General features: G+C 35.8%; 1 long non-coding RNA gene across 1 annotated transcript in view; it reads left to right on the top strand.

Annotated features, from left to right (window-relative positions):
- Positions 1-592: 592 nt before the first annotated feature.
- Positions 593-10,725, top strand: part of LOC106055380 (uncharacterized) — an 82,092-nt gene continuing 71,959 nt past the window's right edge. The window contains exon 1 of the long non-coding RNA XR_008776633.1: positions 593-839. This is a non-coding gene — a long non-coding RNA (uncharacterized LOC106055380). The remainder of the gene's footprint in view (positions 840-10,725) is intronic.

Here is a 10,725-nt window from a genome sequence, read left to right as displayed (position 1 = left end):
TGTGATGATCTGCTAACTACAGTCAAAAAACGCAAAGGTTAAGTCTATGGCGATATCACAAGGTCCTCAGGGATCGCAAAAATCTTCCTTCAGGGAACAGTACCAGGAAAAAGAAGAGGCGGAAAAAGCTATTGTAAAATATAAAAGAATAGACAGGCCTGTAATTGAAAGAAATTCTATTCTTTTGCCTTAAAAGACAGAGAGAGGTATGTGGGAAGACGGTCAACAGATCTTGAGTGGTGCCCCAACGGTTCAACAGACTAAGGGATAGGCGAAGGTGATATATATAATAAATTCACACATTACGATTTTTATTTAATATATATATATATTTTTTTTGGCTTTAGACTTTTGGACCCTGGGGGCCAAAACAGTTGAAATTTAATACTCCCCATCAGCATGACCTCTGCCATCACACCCCTCTGCCATCACACCCCTCTGCCATCACACCCCTCCCCTCACACTAAAAACTCTGTTATCAACAGAGACATAAAAATGCGTCCAGAAATCGTATCTCTTAATCTTCACTCGCGATGGAGAAATTACATCGCAATGCGTATCACTCTCAAGTTTCCGGCAATATCCCGGAGTAGCGTCCAGCGTTATCTGTGTCGCGAGCGATGAGCGAGGGGCCAGGCGAGACAAAGCCCAATGTCTACTGTGGGAAATGAAAGATCGATGCGACGTTAAGAAACGGACAAAACGCGCGCACACGCACAAATCAACATAAACATCCAGACCAAATTTGAAAGACATTTGAAATGAGTTTTTTTCAATACTAAACTTTGTGGTTGTTGAATCATGTTTTGCAATTAGATGTACAGTACTTAACGACTGTGGTAAGTAATAAACTACTATATATTCTTATTGAAATTCAATGCTGTTTCATATTATAGGAGACGCCTATTATAAACTATTTTGTTTCAAGATTTAAACATGTGGAGTAATACATTTTCAGCTGGTCAACTATAAGATGCATATTTTAATATTTACAAAGCATTTTGAAATAAAAAAAAAGGCCGCGCTGCTAGTGTAGATATATATGTCAGATGTAAATTCTGATTCAAATGTCCCACATTGAAATGACCCTGCTCATTTACCTATATACTATATTTGTATGCGGAGGCTGAAATGGAAACTTTCCTTTTGACTTTGCCATATTTGTAAGCATAAGATAATCATTAATCCCTTTGCGACTGAAGGCGGCAGTAAATCTAATTAATAGTCTAGTAAAAAAACAACACCAATTTCATTATTTTATTTGTACAGATATATCTTTGCAGGATTATAACTCAACTAGTCTTGATCAGGGGCGGACTGGCTATATGGGCATTCGGGCCTATGCCCGTTGGGACGGTACCCGATTGGGTTGGTAGTGCCACCGAGAGGGCCGCATGAATGCCAGTAACTTGTTTTAACATTTTATAATATTATTTTGAAAAGCAACACTTTGAGCGTCGTGTTTAAAAAAACAACAACAAAATTTTATACACTTTAAAGTCTAATAAAAATCTAAAACATTGTTGTAAATACCTTACATATGTATATAGTGCTTCTATTACAAGTCAATTGCTTATACATAGTAAACGATAAACAAGAAACTTAAATCTTTTATTTCTTATAGTGATCGACTTTAGTGTGAATGAATGAATGGATGGAAGCCTGATCGTGCGGTTTGCGCTCTGGACTGTCGTTTGGATTTATCGATGGTCCTGGGTTCAAACCCTGCCCGCTCCCATCCCCCGTCGTCCTGCAGGATGTTTGGACTAGGAAGTAAATTATCTTCAACTCGGAAACATGTCAAACATTTGAAAAACACGAATCTCTAAAGAGATCAACAAAAACGATTCAAGTCCTAGAGATGTCCGGTCACATACGGATTCTTATTGGCTTAGGGGAGTTGTCGCGTGATCTTGAGTTGGTCCCGCTACAAAGTCCTATAGATGACATGTCCAGTCACATACGGATTCTTATTGGCTTAGGGGAGTTGTCGCGTGATCTTGAGTTGGTCCCGCTACAAAGTCCTATAGATGACATGTCCAGTCACATACGGATTCTTATTGGCTTAGGGGAGTTGTCGCATGATCTTGAGTTGGTCCCGCTACAAAGTCCTTCATAGATCACAATTTGCCTCAATTTTTCAACATCTCCAAGACTGTTCTATTGCTACGAGATGAATTAAAAAAAAAAAGGAATGATTATAGTTTGTAATTGTATTTAATTCAAATTGTGTTTTTCTAAATATGGGGAAAATCTTTAAAAAAAAAAAGATATTTCGTTCTCAATTGGAATTAAAGAAAAAGTGTTAATATAAATTGTTGAAACCGTCAAAGACATTGTGCTCTATGCGCTGGAAATAAAACTTTTCTCTACCTTGATCTGCTTTTAGTTTTTGACGAGCTTTGGGTTAGTTGAATCACAGCTGAATGTCAAATAGTTCTATTGTTTTGTAACACCTTAAACTTTTTTTGTTGAACCACACAGCACCCTTCCCTTTCTACAATAACAACAACTACAACCCGAAAAAAAAAGGCAAAAAAAAAAAAAAGAAAAGCTACAGCAGCAACAAAAAGGAATTACGAAATGACTAGACTTAACTAGACTACATCAACAACTAGCTACAACATCATTAACAGCAAAACAAAAAACAACAAAATAATATCAACTCCAACAACTATCATCAACTACAAAATATCAGCAACAAAAAACAACAAAGCAATATCTCTATTAAAACTTCTAATACAAAATATACGTTTTGAGGAAACTATTTGCACCAGATTTCTTGTTACTTTTGGCGTTTCATTGTGAGGTTCATTTCATCTACAGCCGTATCATCAATCAATCATCAGATTTGCATCCCGTCTGCTGACACGCTGGTGTTACATGAAATCTGAATGCAATCGTTCATCTTTCCCATCATGCACGTCGCTAAGGTTTCGCAGGAAGTGAACGAAATGGCTAAGAAGAACAGTAAAATGTCTCTTTCTCTCTGCGCTGGCTCACGTGCATAAATAATGAAGTTATGGATATCCACTTTGCTGAACTAGAGAAGAAGGGCTTATAAGAGTCCGCTATTTTCTTTCCAACAGATGAGACTTTATTTAGCATGGATATATATCCTTACATGTAATTAAAAGAATAGTTTTGTACCTTTTATAAAAACAACATTATTTACATTATCGCTAGGGTTACCAGACGTCCGGCAAAAGGAGGCAATGTCCTAAAGTGTCATGAATTGTGGTCTTTTCACTGCTGCGTAATGACATAGGCCTACAATTTCGCAATTGAATTTATGGTTGATATCTTGTGGTTAAAATAAAAAAACACTCTAACATAAAAAGATTAAAAGATATAAAGCTTCACCTCAAGACGCAGTGTTCATTGTTTTGTTTTGTATATATAACCTCTCTATAAATGTCTAATCAGAATAATATGTCCAGTTTAGTTTGTCTTTTTTTGTGTGTGCTCCTTTGTAAGGCTTTGTCCTCCTTTTTGTCCCCCTTTGGACATGCAGGTGTCTTGTAACACCTAACTCTAGGGCTGTCTATAAACATTCACCATTCTGTTGGAATGTTAATTCCATTCATTTGTCTTCACTAATGTAAATAGAAACATATTTGCCAGTGAGAAAGTATATCGGAAATGATCTTTCTGTAAATCAGAAGTAGGTTAAGGTCACTTATTTAAGTTCTCAAGCCAGTAAGGAACACATTAATTAGATGCAAGCCAATTCATTTATCCTAAGCACGACCGGATTTAGATTTCAAAATGCATAAGCTATTTGAGATATGGTGCCCTTTAGATTCAGTCAATTCTTCTTTGTTCTTTCTTCAAAAAGATTAGAAATATATATGCAAACATTTTAAGTGGGCCCCAAATAAGTGGGTTACATCAGCTATAGCTTGTGCTGCCTAAGGGTCAATCTGTTACTGACTGTAAGCAAATGTATCGTTTTTTAGTTTTCACACTGAGAACTTTGCTCTCAATAAGTCCTCAATCTGGAATTGGTTAATCGTATAGAGTAAAAGAATAAAAGTATGCAATAATAAACAAGACTGTGTGTGGAATAATAAACAATACTCTATGTGCAAATATAATTGTAGAATGAAGGTTCATCTTTTTTTTGTATATTTTTGATCAGATCTTTTAAAGTTAATCAATGTGTTTATATCTTTCCAATGTCTAATAATAGTGGATGTTCAGCATACAAATTAATTTGTGAAAATATAAAAAACATACAGTGATGTTAGATCCGGGGCTTATTCGTACAGCAAAGAGAACTTAACGAAAATGACTTCTTCATTTATGACACGAAACAACGAAAAGTTTCTAGATCAAGCGGGAACTTCAATTCAATCAAATGACCACAAATTATATCTGTTCCTCAGTGTTTTGTTTTTTTTGGACATTCAAACACACAAGAGTTGTCTCTTCATTGTATGAAGGTTCGCAACTCTTATACCAAATCTTCATTGCTCTTTAATTTCCTTTTTTTTTCTTTGACTTATCCTCTCTCTTTTATTACTGTCTCTTTCCGTATATTTCTTCATTCTTTCTTTCTCTCGCTCTCTCTCTCTCTCATTCTCTTTGTCTATCTCTCTCACACACTCACACATTTCGTTTTTTAGCTCTAAATTCTTTGCATTTAGTCCATTCTCCTGTCACGCCATTAAATTTTAATATGGTCATAAATCAGTGGAGGGAAAAAAGCATCGTTCAACAAAATTATTGATTATCAAATTCTTTTTTTTTTTGGGTTTGATGTTTATAAACCGCATGCAAAACAATTTAAGTGTCTTAAAAATATGTCAGGTAGATGTCATAAAGGTGTCATATTGGCGTCAATGCCATTCGACGTTGTAAAGGCATTGAAATTTTGACATTTTCAATTTAATCAGTTTTATCTAGACAACAAAGTTACGTAGGAAAAAATCTCTGCCCTCTCTCAGTTGATTCTTGTATTAACTGACAAGTACTATACAGTAGACAGGAAATAGACTTATCATTGTTAAGTATCAGGATTAAAAAAACTTTTCTTAGACTGTACTGGAGCTATTCGGAGTTGGCAGCATGTCGTGCCGCGCAGGATTTGTTTCGCTGCCACTTTACTTGATTTCTTTCTAAACACACAACGAGTCACATTCAAAGCCCATGGTGCTCTATAATGTCCGATTTTTTCTTTCTTGCAGTGCTTCGATATTGCAATGAGTCTTTCCGGTGGGCTTGATCAAGCAAGTTCTATTACAGTCTAGCTCATTTCTGCATAAGACAGTGGGCTAAATGTTCATGAAAGTTGACATAGGTGCCTAAAATGTTCATGAAAGTCTACATGGGTTTTCAAAATGTTCTTGAAAGTCTACATAGGTTTTCAAAATGTTCCTGAAAGTCTTCATATGTTTTCAAAATGTTCGTGAAAGTCGATATAGGTGATTAGAATGTTCATGTAAGTCTACATAGGGGCGCAAAATATTTCTGAAAGTCCAGATATGTCTCAACACTACTGAGTACAAAGAAACATTGAGTCATTTGCAGAGATAAATACCGAAAGCTTATTTATAATAGTTATTTAATTGTAACTATAACGGTCAAACCAGAGTTTTCACTATGTTGCCAGTTAGGTAGTAATTGTTTTCCTAAAGAGAAAAATAAACTGTCAAATTTCAATGAAAATCGATCGTTTTCGAAATCTGTATCCAACCCTCCACGAAGAGTTCACAAACTAAGAAGAGGAATTATAAATATCAATTTATTCATTAATTAGTTGCCTAATCTGGGCAGAAAATCTTGCCCACTTTAAATCAGTAAACAGCAAGAGCCACTATTTGTTAATGTGAATCGAATTATGAAAACATTTATAGATTTAAATGCCTAATAAACAGGCGCAGAAGACGGAAAGAAAACATAAATAGACCGCCAGTGGACAACGGCTTTGTCTGCACGAGATGCGGAAAAATATGTAGGTCGCAACTCGTTACTATGTTTGCTTAGTCATGTGAAACACTGCACTCATCCTTAACCTTTGGCATTGAAGACATTGCCATTGTTATTATTATTATTATTATTATTATTAAACAGTGCCTTGAATTCAAAAGTCAAGACTAACGTTCCAGAAGCTATAAAAATGGTCTAAAATACATAATGTGATGTCATGACTATTTTTGGTACTCAGCCGCATTAGCACGTAGTCACTACCCGATGATATAACCCACTTGCGCTATAGCATATGAATACTTTATTCGCTCCAGTAGATGGCTATCCAATATATGTGTTAATGAGTGCTGGCCTCAGAGGACCTGCAGTGATCAAGTCTGAACCCATAGTTGACTCGAGCATTGTTATTACAGAAATCAAAAGATGGTAAAATATAGACTATCTAAATGATGCTATAATGAGACCATCGTTTTGAGGACTCTGTGGCCCCGTGTGACCTGCAGATATTTAGCACAAGAGAAAGTAATCCAATCGTTTCTTTTTTAAATTAGTTGAAAAGATATTAAACATTGACTGTCACTAAACTATCTTTAAAGGGATTTGAACCCTAGCACTAACCTTACATGACATTGGTTATCCTGTTATCCTTAGATGTACACAGTTGTATTGAATAGATTTTGTATGTTTCGGAGATTCGATATAAGGAATCCGTTTCTCTAAAATTTCTTCTAAGCAAAAAAAAAAAAAAAAAAACAACAAAAGACAAAACGTGTAGTCTGTCCACGAAACTACTTCAAACCAATGTGTTCAGACAGAGCTGAAAAACGGTAGAAAATGTCCAACTGACGGTCTAGCTTATATAAATAACTAACTAGAGGTCATGAATACGTTTTCTTGATTATTAGCAGAATTATTTGATTGTTTCAACACTTCTTAAAATATGCCCAAACAGCTTAGGCTGAAATTTGATTTCTTTTTAATTGCTTTCTTTTTAAATTCTTTGCCCAAGGCAAGTAACCACTTGGTCTTTCTGTTACTAGAGCTCCACTCTATAGCTCCATTTTATAGCTCCATTCTATAGCTCCATTCTATAGCTCCATTCTATACCTCCATTCTATAGCTCCATTCTATAGCTCCATTCTATAGCTCCACTCTATATCTCCATTCTATAGCTCCACTCTATAGCTCCATTCTATAGCTCCACTCTATAGCTCCATTGTATAGTTCCATTCTATAGCTCCACTCTATAGCTCCACTCTATATCTCCATTCTATAGCTCCATTCTATAGCTCCATTCTATAGCTCCACTCTATATCTCCATTCTATAGCTCCACTCTATAGCTCCATTCTATAGCTCCACTCTATAGCTCCATTGTATAGTTCCATTCTATAGCTCCACTCTATATCTCCATTCTATAGCTCCAGTCTATAGCTCCATTTTATAGCTCCACTCTATATCTCCATTCTATAGCTCCATTCTATAGCTCCATTCTATAGCTCCACTCTATATCTCCATTCTATAGCTCCATTCTATAGCTCCACTCTATAGCTCCACTCTATAGCTCCACTCTATATCCTAATTCTATAGCTCCACTCTGTATCTCCTTTCTATATCTCCATTCTATAGCTCCACTCTATATCTCCATTCTATAGCTCCATTCTATAGCTCCACTCTATAGCTCCATTCTATATCTCCATTCTATAGCTCCACTCTATAGCTCCATTCTATAGCTCCACTCTATATCTCCATTCTATAGCTTCATTCTATAGCTCCATTCTATAGCTCCACTCTATATCTCCATTCTATAGCTCCATTCTATAGCTCCACTCTATAGCTCCACTCTATAGCTCCACTCTATATCTCCATTCTATAGCTCCACTCTGTATCTCCATTCTATAGCTCCATTCTATAGCTCCACTCTAGAGCTCCACTCTATATCTCCATTCTATAGCTCCGCTATATATCTCCATTCTATAGCTCCATTGTATAGATCCACTCTATATCTCCATTCTATAGCTCCACTCTATATCTCCATTCTATAGCTCCACTCTATATCTCCATTCTATAGCTCCATTCTATAGCTCCATTCTATAGCTCCACTCTATATCTCCATTCTTTAGCTCCATTCTATAGCTCCACTCTATAGCTCCACTCTATAGCTCCATTCTATATCTCCATTCTATAGCTCCACTCTATATCTCCACTCTATATCTCCACTCTATAGCGCCATTCTATAGCTCCACTCTATAGCTCCACTCTATATCTCCATTCTATAGCTCCATTCTATAGCTCCATTCTATAGCTCCATTCTATAGCTCCACTCTATAGCTCCATTCTATAGCTCCATTCTATAGCTCCATTCTATAGCTCCACTCTATATCTCCATTCTATAGCTCCACTCTATAGCTCCATTCTATAGCTCCATTCTATAGCTCCACTCTATATCTCCATTCTATAGCTCCACTCTATATCTCCATTCTATATCTCCATTCTATAGCTCCACTCTATACTTCTATTCTATAGCTCCAGTCACTCTATATTTCCACCCATTCTAAAGTTCAATGTACTCTATAACTTCACTCACCACAAATTATATACCCCTCACACACACTTTTTCCTCCTTGTAACCCTAATCTCTGTATTTTATTTCTAGGCGTTCGTGATTTCAGAAACTCGCGTCTCATCACACACACACACACACAAAACTTCTCACGCTATTCGATTCTTTAATTCATGGGTTAGATTTAAAAAAAAAAAAAATTTACCTTATCCGTTTCCGTTAATAAATTTTTTTTGGTTTCAAATTTGTGATAATAAATCGAAACTTTTAGCACAAATACTCACATAATTGAGTTGAGCCGTTTCTTTTTAACAAATAATTGGCCTTTTGAAAAGTAAATTAACTTTTGCTATTAGTTATAGCTTTTTATATAGCTCTACTTTCATGCTTTCATAGCATGCTTAGAGTGCATTGGTCCTATCTCATTTGTGCATCAGTGGGCTATCTGGGAGAAAGCTTTTCAGTGCTGCCTTTAGGCGATCAGTAAACACAACTCTGCTCGTGTCGGGTGTCGAACCTCGAGCCCCCATCATAGCCAAGCCAAGTTGAATTGTGTATAGCCTCTCGATCAGGCATCGCACATTGTTGCTTTGTAACATTGTTGTCTCAATATTCAAAGGTCTGATGTGTGGAATGTACTTTCAGCTAATAGCTCAGATTTATGATTTTATACATTGGATATTGAAGAGGCCTCCTTAAATTGAATTAAAACAAGGTTACAAAGACAGTGGAAACACAAACTCAAAATCGGCCCCCGAAGTGGTCTACCTAGAGTCTTCACCAGGATTCGAATACGAGACTTCCGGTTCCAAGTGCTTTACCACTCAGCCACAACATCTCCATATATTCACTTAGCGAACACTTACATTTTTTAAAATAATAATTATTAACCTTATCCATACATTGAAAATTAATAACATGTTACATGTAATAAAGAGAAACTAAAAAAAGATTTATTCTTCTAACAAAATTAGATAAATTGGCAACACGAAAAACAATTCTTGACCTACTTTAGTTAGATAGTGAGCTAGTTAGAAATTACTTGAAAGACTTGCAGTAGATCTACTTGGACCAGAAATTCCCCTCGCAAAATAAAAATTAATATCTCCATTATCATTTGTCATACAAACTAGACATATTGCCATAATAATTAAAATTTGGTTCAAATTATTTATACATTTATTATAAATATATATCTAGATCTGGGCTCTATTTAGTCTTATTTAGACTGTCAAGTGTAGGCCCCTATAATAAGGATATGTCAAAACTGCGCGCTATAAAAGTAGTTCGTTATTTTTTAACCTTATAACTAAAACGAAGTTCGTATCAAATTGTTTTTTAAAAACAAAAAAAGAATCAGTATTCTATTCAATGAGTTAGTTAATAAATGGAAAATATATTTTATAATGAACCATTGACACTTTTACCATTGTGAACTTATATGCAAATTTTTTTTTACTAATGCGCGAATATATGAATGAAGCTTTAGTTATTAATGAAGAAGTCCATGACCTATTAAAAAAAAGTTACCTCCCCTGAAGTTTTTCATTGCAAAGTGATGTAATTTTTTGAAAAATCTGGTTGCATATATAATTTTAAAAATTAGATGGTTTACTTTCGGAAAAGAAGAAAGTAGCCGTTGCATCAGAACTTTGAATGATCTAAAATATCGTGATATCCGATTTTCATTTTCTCTTCTAGTTTCTGAGATATTAACGGGACGGTCGAACAGACAGGCCACACAAAACTAATAGCGTCTTTTTCACTTTCGGTGGCCGCTAAAATCATTGAGAGGTAGATGATGTGTTAATGTGTCAGACAAAAAACTTGAGACAAAACATAGGTGGCGATAAATCTGTTGCATCAGCGTCCTCCCTCTCTATCTATTGGCTCTCCTCTCTCTCTCTCTCTATATATATATATATATCTATATCTGTCTTTATTTCCATTGCCCCCTCTAGCTCTCTTCCTTCTATTTGTTTTTTTTACCACTTCCCCCCCCCCTCTCTTTTTAAAAGCATTTCTATCCCCTTGCATCTCTTCTGTCACTCTTTCTCTACATCTTCTTTCTCTTCACCCATCGTCACTCTTATCTTCACATTTCTCCACTCTCTCTGTCTCTCTATACTGAATTGCTGTGCTCTCTCAGAGTCTCTCTCTCTCTCTCTCTCTCTCTACCACGTTTTTATGTACATCTCTCGTTTCCTACTCGCCTTCTCTGTCTGCCTGTCTA

The sequence above is a fragment of the Biomphalaria glabrata genome, chromosome 2 (assembly GCF_947242115.1).
Source record: "Biomphalaria glabrata chromosome 2, xgBioGlab47.1, whole genome shotgun sequence".
Lineage (NCBI taxonomy): Eukaryota > Metazoa > Mollusca > Gastropoda > Planorbidae > Biomphalaria > Biomphalaria glabrata.
The sequence above is the reverse complement of the archived record's forward strand: the minus strand, read 5'-3'. Positions and strand labels throughout refer to the sequence as shown.